The 9,356-nt window shown below is 39.4% G+C and overlaps 1 long non-coding RNA gene across 2 annotated transcripts; it reads right to left on the reverse strand.

Annotated features, from left to right (window-relative positions):
* Window positions 1–4,209: 4,209 nt before the first annotated feature.
* LOC117294418 lies at window positions 4,210–9,346 on the reverse strand. 2 transcript variants are annotated; one of them, XR_004519527.1, is made up of 3 exons: window positions 9,312–9,346; window positions 5,437–5,594; window positions 4,210–4,259 (listed from the first exon to the last, which is right to left on the reverse strand). It is a non-coding gene; the product is annotated as an uncharacterized LOC117294418 (long non-coding RNA). The 2 variants fall into 2 exon arrangements; XR_004519528.1 differs by lacking the exon at window positions 9,312–9,346 and adding an exon at window positions 7,240–7,321.
* Window positions 9,347–9,356: the final 10 nt, after the last annotated feature.

A 9,356-nucleotide genomic window follows, 5' to 3' on the forward strand; every position in this document is an offset into this window, starting at 1 on the left:
ATTATAGGCCTATAATGTGCAGCACACCTGTGGTAAAAAAAAACCTCTGAAAATGAATTACACACGCGTCAATCAGGGTACGTTTCCGCATGGTTTCCGCGTCGTTAATTAGAAGTTAGGATGATTATTTAAACCCTTGTAGTAATATTATGTTCTTACTTGCACATAATGCTAGCAGCTATATCAAGTCAGTGTACCATAAATTAAATACTAAATACAACTGTCTAAATGTGTCTAAATAGTTCAGCCATAGTATGTCGCCTCTTAACGACTGAAGTCCAGCCACCTAAAAGTTTTAGCCAATCATCATAGGATCTGTGCAACTGCTTTGCATATTATGACATCACTTTACCGATAGGGTTTCCCCTTCAATATACTTAAACCATAGTATGCTTTGAACATGGAATAACAGTTCCTATGGACCCTAACATACCTGTAATACTTCAAGGATTGTTAACCGTTTGTATAGAAAAGCTGTATCTATAGTATAAGGCAAATCTCTAGGGGTACATGTTTTCTACGAGTTGCTTCCTTCTTTTGCCACCAAGCCTGTATCCCTAACCCCAAAAAGGCCCCACCCACATACATCTCAACTCCATTTTTAAGCAGCGTTGTGTTTATAACGCCTCATATAAACCTTTAGCAGGAAATGTCCCAATTTTTCTTTATAATGCTATAGGAATTGACATTCCTAATTCAAATTATGTGTAAATGGCCTTGGCGCCAGATGGGAAATGCTTTTATTTATTCATAACCATGTCGGGCGACAATAAGACTGAACCTTTTGGATTCATCTGAGAAATTCACAGTCAATGACAGTAATTAACAGTCAGTGACGCTTATTTACAGTCAGTGATGGTTTACACTGACGCGACCTTTGCATTTTTTTTTTCGGCATCAGGGGTACAGTTTTATTTATTATCTCAATATTTGGATAATGGACTATAGAAACTTACCCATCTCCATGAAGACAGAGGCGAGGCGTTGAGAGAAGTCCAGATTGCGGAGCGCTGGACGATATCTAGGGAGGGAAATTGACCAACATCGTTATTCAATGTCAAGCTCCTTCAATGACATAGATGAATTGGACACTATAGTTGGAGGATTATCTTGGAAAATTAATCAACGCTTCCTTTTGAAAGCTTACTGTGTAAACAAACACGCTGTTACCGACTACCCTGCATGATAAACTAAGCTTTAAAAATTCAGTGTCTACGTATAGGAGAACAGCAAGTACACTCAGGACTTGACGTGTCCACAGTCTTGTGTTTTTTAATCAAACGTCTTCGCTACTCTAAAAGAATGATGTTTATATAGGCTTAATTTGAGTCTCATATTTATGTTTCAAGACAGTTGAGTATCATGTCCACTGACCCATGTGACAAAATTAGATCGAGTCTTCTCTTCTAAAAAAAAACCCCCACAAAGTTCTCACAGGCCTCTGTTAAATTTGTGTCATCATTATGATTCTTGTCTTTTCCTATACTTATTTTCTCATTCTGAAAACTGGTCTTGTAAGAGAGACAGACCCGCATGCCTCTAATTAACGGGCACTAGAGTTCAGAGAGAAAACTGCCCCTAACCGGCAGGTCAGAGGAGGAGACCAGCCCTAACCGGCAGGTCAGAGAGGGTGACCTGCCCCTAACGGGCAGCAGAGTTGAGAGAGAGAGACCTTCCCCTAACCGGCAGGTCGGGGGGGGGGTGGAGACCTGCCCCTAATCAGCAGTGGAGTTCACATGAAGTGGCCCACAAGAAAGACCTACAGCCTCAGCCACTGAATCCATTAGTTAGTACCTAAAAATAATAAGCCCCTCAAAGACAATCTGCTCAGTATGAGGACGAAACAGCACCAAGCTCACCATTGGCACTACAACCTCAGTGTGAATCTGGCCAAAACTCCCATACATTTTCTCACCACGTCAGTGATGTTGCATCCAAGTCAACATCCTGAAGAGACTTATTGGCACTGAAAGGTGTGCCTCCTATCCAGCCTGCACACCTCTGCGCCGGTCCCTTATGCACTCCACCGTCAAATATGCAGAGTGCTCCAGACTAGTTACTGGATTGGGTGCCTCGTACCCACCCTGTGAACCTATGCAACTGCCCTTGCCCACACCCACAGTACCCACCAACAAGTCGGTCGATGGTGGTCTCAATTTAGTGATGTGGCTAGCATAGTGGCACCCTCACGTCGACACCAGTCTTATGCCTACCTGTTCTTTCCAGCATTGCACCTATACCAAGCTTAACCAAAACTTTGTAGCAAAGGATTTCACCTGCAAATGTACCGAACCAACAACCTTGTTTCCGAGCCTGTCAGATGGAGAGTATCTCTTCACCACAGAAGCCCACAGACTTGCCTTTTTCTCTGCCATATCCTGACTGGATAAACATAAACGACCTGGGCAGAGTAGTGGTGCAACAGAGCTACACAGCTAAAGACCAAAACCGACACCCAATGAAGCAGGCCACTGGGATGTGAACCCCTGCAAGGGGTGTACCAATCTAGACCTAGCCTGAGATCAGGTGCTGGTCCTACCCGGCAGTGCCTTTGAAGTATTGGTGTTCCTCACTCAGGAAACTCCCACATGAACTTTATGTCATCCAGGAACGCAAAATCTTCGGACTTCCTAACTGCTGCATTGAAGACCCTTGATGACACTACTAAGACACCATTAACTGGCTCTCCTCGTACCTGCTAGTCTAGATGATTACATGTGACCAAACAAAAAAATTATATTATATTCATGGCTTTTTACAATATGTAGGACATAGGGCCCACATGTACATTAGTACAAACAAAAACAGTACAAATTGTAAAACTACGCACTGCTTTCACAGAGAGCTGAAATTGATTTTAACAGTGTGTAAATCTCAACTGCCAAGTGTGTTGTCAACTTACACATCACTTAAAGATGAATCTTAGCCCTGGACTCTGGATAAGAAAATCAATAAGGCTAGCTCATTGAACTACTCTGCAGACCTAGGCAAGTACTGATATTGAAGTGCTTATACCTTGGTCCTTGAAGGGCAAAATTAAATCAATGTTGATATTGACTGAGTACGGGAGACAAAGTGTAAGATTAATGAGTTTGTTGTCAGTTTCAGTCTGAAAGATCCAGGGCTCAAATTTGGGTTGGAGATAAACCTATCTTTCTGAAAGTTTGTTTATACTCAGCGCCTTGAGTACCTTGTTTGGTAGATACGTGCGCTATATAAGACTTTGATATTATTATATTATTACCTTAATCGAAATACACAAAGTATAATCGCCACTAAGTATGTGACTGAAAGATAACTAACGACCAGGTTCTGTCTTATCCATTCAAATTCAAACTCCTTACCAATTCAAATCAGTATTAGTGATTCAGTGAATGAAATGGTTCACTGCGGCTTCACCACTGATGACTCGGTCTTCTCATTTCTGAAGTTCAGCAAAGCACTGGAGCCATCATTAGGATTAATGGCCACAAAGAATCTGTGAAAAAATAGAACATTGGATTTATTTACGTATAACATTAAACCATAAGGGATGGTTGGGGTGAACACAGAAAAACTTACTAGAACAGGATTTGAACCTCTAACCTGTAGAGTAAAATACAAGGGCTCAAACAACTGAGCTATCTAGCCACATTGTTGATAGACTGTCCGCTGTTTTTTCAGTATGTCTTTGCTCTAGGAGTGCCACTCAACCCAAAAGGTGAACAAAACATAAGCACATACAGGCTTTATGTAGTGTACAATGTGTTGAACAATGACATTGGCCAATATTTAAAAATACTTGAACTGATAAATTATTAAATAGCTATTCCGATCATGCAATACTCAAGCCAAAGTGTTCCTTTAATTCTTTGATTGATCAAAACTGATCAGCGTGAAATGCTCCAAGACTGACCCTGTTCATGATTTGTGTACCTTAGTTTCAACTTGAGTCATTGCCAAAGAGACTCAGACTTGCATGGTTCAACCCCAATCCAACTTCAACTTGACATGGAGAAGTTGTCAACCATCAGTCATATCAATTAGAATATTATCTTACATCTGATCTAGAATGGCAAAGGTCATGGATTTGAATCCCACCAGAGTAATATGTTTGTGGACTTGGGGTAGTACTGATTCATCAGTGCTTACAGCACATCAGTGAAGGGGGACACAAATCATAGTGTGCATCCCAGAAAGCAAAATTAACATAAATCATATTCTTACCAAGTTAAGACTATCAGCCAATGCAGTTCCAGATGTCCTCCTTGTCATAGTTCCTATTACAAACATACATAATAATCAAGTCAGTAAAAAATATTCAGTTTTTGCTACATTTTATCTGGAATGTTTGCTACTTTTATTCTGCATTTCCATGCAATTGCACCGAAACTATGTGATTTGAGAAAATTTTTGATAACTTTGTTATTACCATGATCCAGCTGGTTATGCACAACCTTTGTTCTTAACCCCCATGTTCTGACTGCCAACCTATGTTCTGACAACCTCTTTTTAGGACACTCCTATGATCCGAAACCCCTGCAAGGTTTCAACATGGAAATTATGGGATGGAGTGACCAATCCTGAATTTTCCATCTCACACAGTTACTATGAAAAATGGCTTCTGTTCCATTAGCATGAACAAAGGTGTCTGAACATAGGTTTGTCTGATCAGAGGGGTGTGGGAACATAGGGGTGTGGGAGTATAGGGGTTTTGGAATACAGGGTTGTGGGAAGATAGGGGTGTCGGAACAAAGACGTGTCAGAACATAAGCATGTCGAACATAGGTGTCTTGGAGCAAAAGCGTGTCGGAAATAGGCGTGTCAGTACATGGGGGTTTCAGAACACACAGGTGTTGGAACATTTAGGCGTGTCATATCATAGGCGTGTCGGAACATAGAGAGGACGATAGGTTTTAGAAAGGGGGGGGGGGACTCCAGCCAGCAGCCCTAAGTCAGGTTATACTAACTGCATAGGATTCCTTTTCTTAATTTTATAGGCAACTACTATAATAATAGTTACAAATATTATAAACATAGGCTGCATTTTAAACTTGGGAACACGTTGCCTTGGATCGGACAAGTTGGTCTATAAAAAGCATTTGAAACCATTTTTTTAATGAAATGCATATAATGGTCTCATGGAAAGATGTTTTTAAAGTAGAATATAATGATCCACACAATAGGCCTACTCAAAATTACACGGTTTTCCTTTTACGGCGCTAACTAACACAGTCAATTTGACTCCCATAAATGGCCAACCGTGTTAGTCGACTAGGTAAAAAGAAAACCACGCAATTTCGAGGCATATTTGTGTAGATCATTGTATTCTACTTTTACAGACATCTTTCTACCCATATGCATTTTATAACAAACGGTTACAGAACGCTTTTCAAAGACCAACTCGACCAATCCAAGGCAACATGTTCATCTTTAATAAGTAGGTGGCGTACTTACATCCAAGCAATTGATGAGAGCAGATGTGTCCTCTCTCTCGGAAGTAACGCAGTCAGCATACAAACGCTGGTTAATTAAAGCTCTTTACACCATGCACATGGGTAGACACATTCACACGCAAGCTCCAGTTTCCTGTGATACATCTTTGAAGTGCACACCTGTATGCATTATGGGGATGAATCCATCAGTTAGAAGAACAAAACATTCCATGTGAAAAGCTTCAACATCCGAAGAGCGTATACAAATCTTATTACTTTACCAATTTGTGAGTAGGAAAGTCAAGAACAAGGACTAGGACCTATTCCAAGCTAACTAACTAAATAAACTAGTAGTTGAGAGCAATAAAAACAGTGTCATTTTATTATATATAGGATTTGAGGCATTGCATGGTGAGGTATCAATGTACATTTGGTTTGCGGTAACACCATGTGTGTATCTACTTGCCAGGTAGAGTTTGTTCTTAGAGAACTGTCTTACTTTATTCTACTGCCGCGGAGTAGATAATCGGAGGTTCGGGAGACTTCTCAGTTCTGAAAAGAACTGTCCTGCTTTTTTAACTATTACCAGGGCGGATGGTATAGAAAATAGACTGGACTACTGCTTTAGCTTATAGGATCAGAATTAACTGTTCTGCCGCGGAGTCAATATTCTGAATTGGTCTCTATTTTATTATAGTTAGGGCAGGCTGGCTGGAAAAGGGACCATTAAACTACATAGGAAATGTAGACCTTACCTAGATAGTTTTAAGCCCGGTTCATCCTGCGAATGCGAATGCAATACAAATATTGTCGTAACAGGGTTGTTTTTGCAGGAGTTGCGAATTTGTTGCAAATTTGTAAGGTCAAAGTTTGTATCGCATTCGCATTTGCTGGAAGTATGAACCGGGCTTGATTCTAATTCTAAGTTATTGATGTTTTGGTGTGATCAAATGTGACTACACAAGCTACTTCGAGGTTAAATCGTGTAGGGCATTGGTGGTTGCACACAGGCAAAAAAACATGAGAACTCACAGTTTCCGACTCTACACATTATTCATACGCTAGATAATGTACAAATTAACAAAGCTTTGTTGGGTCCAGTGGACAGGCCTGCTTTACAAGTGAATTTTTTTTCACACCAGCACTCGGCAGTAATGAACTAGCCTATGCTATAACCCTCCGAGCTTACCCCCTCCCCCTCTGTCACTGCCCACCTACCATCCATGCCTACTCCAAGAACTATGAGGTTCGTTCGGCTATCATCTCCCATTCGTTCGGATATCGTTTCTTGTAAATGGGAGACGATAGCCAACGGCAATGGGAGAGGATAGCCGAACGAACCTCATAGTTCTTTCTAGGAGTGTCTTCCACCAACCCAAACAACCTTTCTTTGATTTGAATGAACACAGTCACACTCACACTGTCACACTCACTCACAGTCACACTCAGGTCAGACTCAGTCCAGAGCCACTGCACTAATTCCTTAGTCTCCAGGTCTCTGCCATGTCCAAGTGTTAGTTTCTGGCGCTATTTATTAAATGGAGTCTTTAGCTCCTGGAGTATTTTTCTGCAATTGTGAATGTTTTTAAATCAATCATTGTTAAAATTTGAAGTGAGCATCATCATCATTGCTTAATATTGCACTGACACTCACACCTGGGCAGGGCATTTAAAAATGGCGAACACAACATAACAACAAAATTAAACAATTTTACAGTCGAGTTAAAATAAATTTTACAGTTGAGCTAACCAATTCAACACCCAAAAACCGTTTCCAATTTACCCAAGTACCTACTTGGTACCACTAACAAACCACCATACATACCTTTCACATTTGAGGTTCATGGTTTCAGTTTAATGACCGCAAAATGGAAGTGTTTTGAAAGTCCATGTGTTATCTAAAAAAGCAGACGATAAAACCCGTCAAACTTTTTAAATGATACTGCGCATGCGTCTGGGAATAGTCTGCACGCAAGCATGCTGGCATACGCGTTATCGTGGGAACTTGTGAAAAGAGTCCAACCCCAGACGTTTACCTTATCCTCGTTCATATAACCGTATGATACATTAATACATTTAATAATTATAATTATAGTTAACAAACTTAAATCACTTAATAAATTTAATTTTGCAGTAATAATTATTAATTAAAAAAGAAAGTGAAACAAATTTATTAAAACAATCAAATTGTAAAATTGTTTTGGTCAAAGGTATAAAAGACAAGTTTTCCTGGTTTTGGTTGGTTAACAAATGTTTCAGTCAACAAAATTCAACATTTTCTGCTAGATAGTTTTTATTTATAAAAACTTGTACTATCTCTGAGTAGGTCTAGGTTTAAAACAGTGCACTCGGAGACATGCCATGGTTAATTAATAAGAGTTCTTCATATCATGCAGAATAATTTTGTGTTTCGGACTTAAGTCGTCTATTAAAATGGAGCTGCACAAATCTTATAGTGTATACTATTGTGACGACTCTGTAATTTGACCTTCGGGTCACAAAGTTTGTAAATTTTATTAAAATTCAAATTCGTCTATCCCAGTTTCATGTTTCCGCCTGCACGGTAAAATAAGGTAAACAACGTGTTAGGACCATGATTGTTGTCACATACAGACACTTAGGAGAATTAAAATTATTTCATCGGGGGTTTAAATAACACCAATGTTGTTTTGGCAGAAATTTGTGTTATTTTAACATCCTATCGGAAAAGGGTAATTTCGTGACTTTACACATTTAATTACTTAACTTGATGAAATAGACAAATCTTCAAAATAAGGGGAACACATAAAATGACAGTACAGTTTGTGGAGTTTAACCTCAATGGGGTTTCTCTTGCCATGGTTAACTTGAGACAATCAATTTTCTTTCATAGGTTCTTCTTTCAAGCCTTGGTTAAACAAATTACAAATCACAAATTTCTTTTGTTTATTGCTTCCCACTCAAAGGTTCTGTCTTGACCCTTGGTTTTTTTTTATGCAAGTACAATTAATTATTTACACTTTTCTCTCTAGTTTGTCCACTATTACAGTGAGTTAAAGACACTGGACACTTTTGTGGTAATTGTCAAAGACCAGTCCTATTACTCGGGGTGTATCTAAACAATGCATAAAATAAGAAACTTGTAAAAAGTTGAGCTCAATCGGTCGTCCAAGTTGCGAGATAATAATGAAAGAAAAAATACCCTTATCACACGAAGTTGTGCTTTCAGATGCTTGATTTCGAGACCTCAAATTCTAAATTTAAGGTCCCGAAATCAAATTTGTGAAAAATTACTTCTTTCTCGAAAACTACTCCACTTCAGAGGGGGCCGTTTCTCACAATGTTTTATACTATCAACCTCTCCCCCATATACTTGTGTCCAAGTAAGGTTTTATGCTCGTAATTATTTTGAGTAATTACCAATAGTGTCCACTGCCTTTAAGAGCACATCTTGGGCTGGTTTACGATTAATTATAGAGCAAAATAATTCTTAAATTCAACCCGTGCTTCCGGCTACTTTGGGTAGCTCATGGCTCGGTCTTTTTCCCGCTTGGCGACTACGACAATCTACAGCGCTTCGATCAGTGGGTTCGGCCCATGAAGTCAGCCAGTGATTGACTCTGACTCACCCACGTTCAAAGGAGGGTTGAGCGTCATGCGTAAACCGGGGTTGGATGGTCATCTATAGTAAAATAGTTAACAAAGAAACGTCAACATATCTTGCCAAAAATACACAATTTGAAAGGCAATGCATCATGTTTATTAATAAATACATTTTGTAATAAATTATGCTTGCAACTTCAGAAGTTTATAACTTGAAACTTCATTAAACCTCTTTTCGTACACATCGAATTCAGATATGGAAGATAATTAAGAAATGTGTCATTCTTCACTTAATTTGTACATTCAAAATCTTACTTGCGATCATGTCATTTTAGGAGGGCACGGTTCAGACTGCGGTCA

Source organism: Asterias rubens, chromosome 9 (assembly GCF_902459465.1).
Source record: "Asterias rubens chromosome 9, eAstRub1.3, whole genome shotgun sequence".
Taxonomy (NCBI): Eukaryota; Metazoa; Echinodermata; class Asteroidea; order Forcipulatida; family Asteriidae; genus Asterias; species Asterias rubens.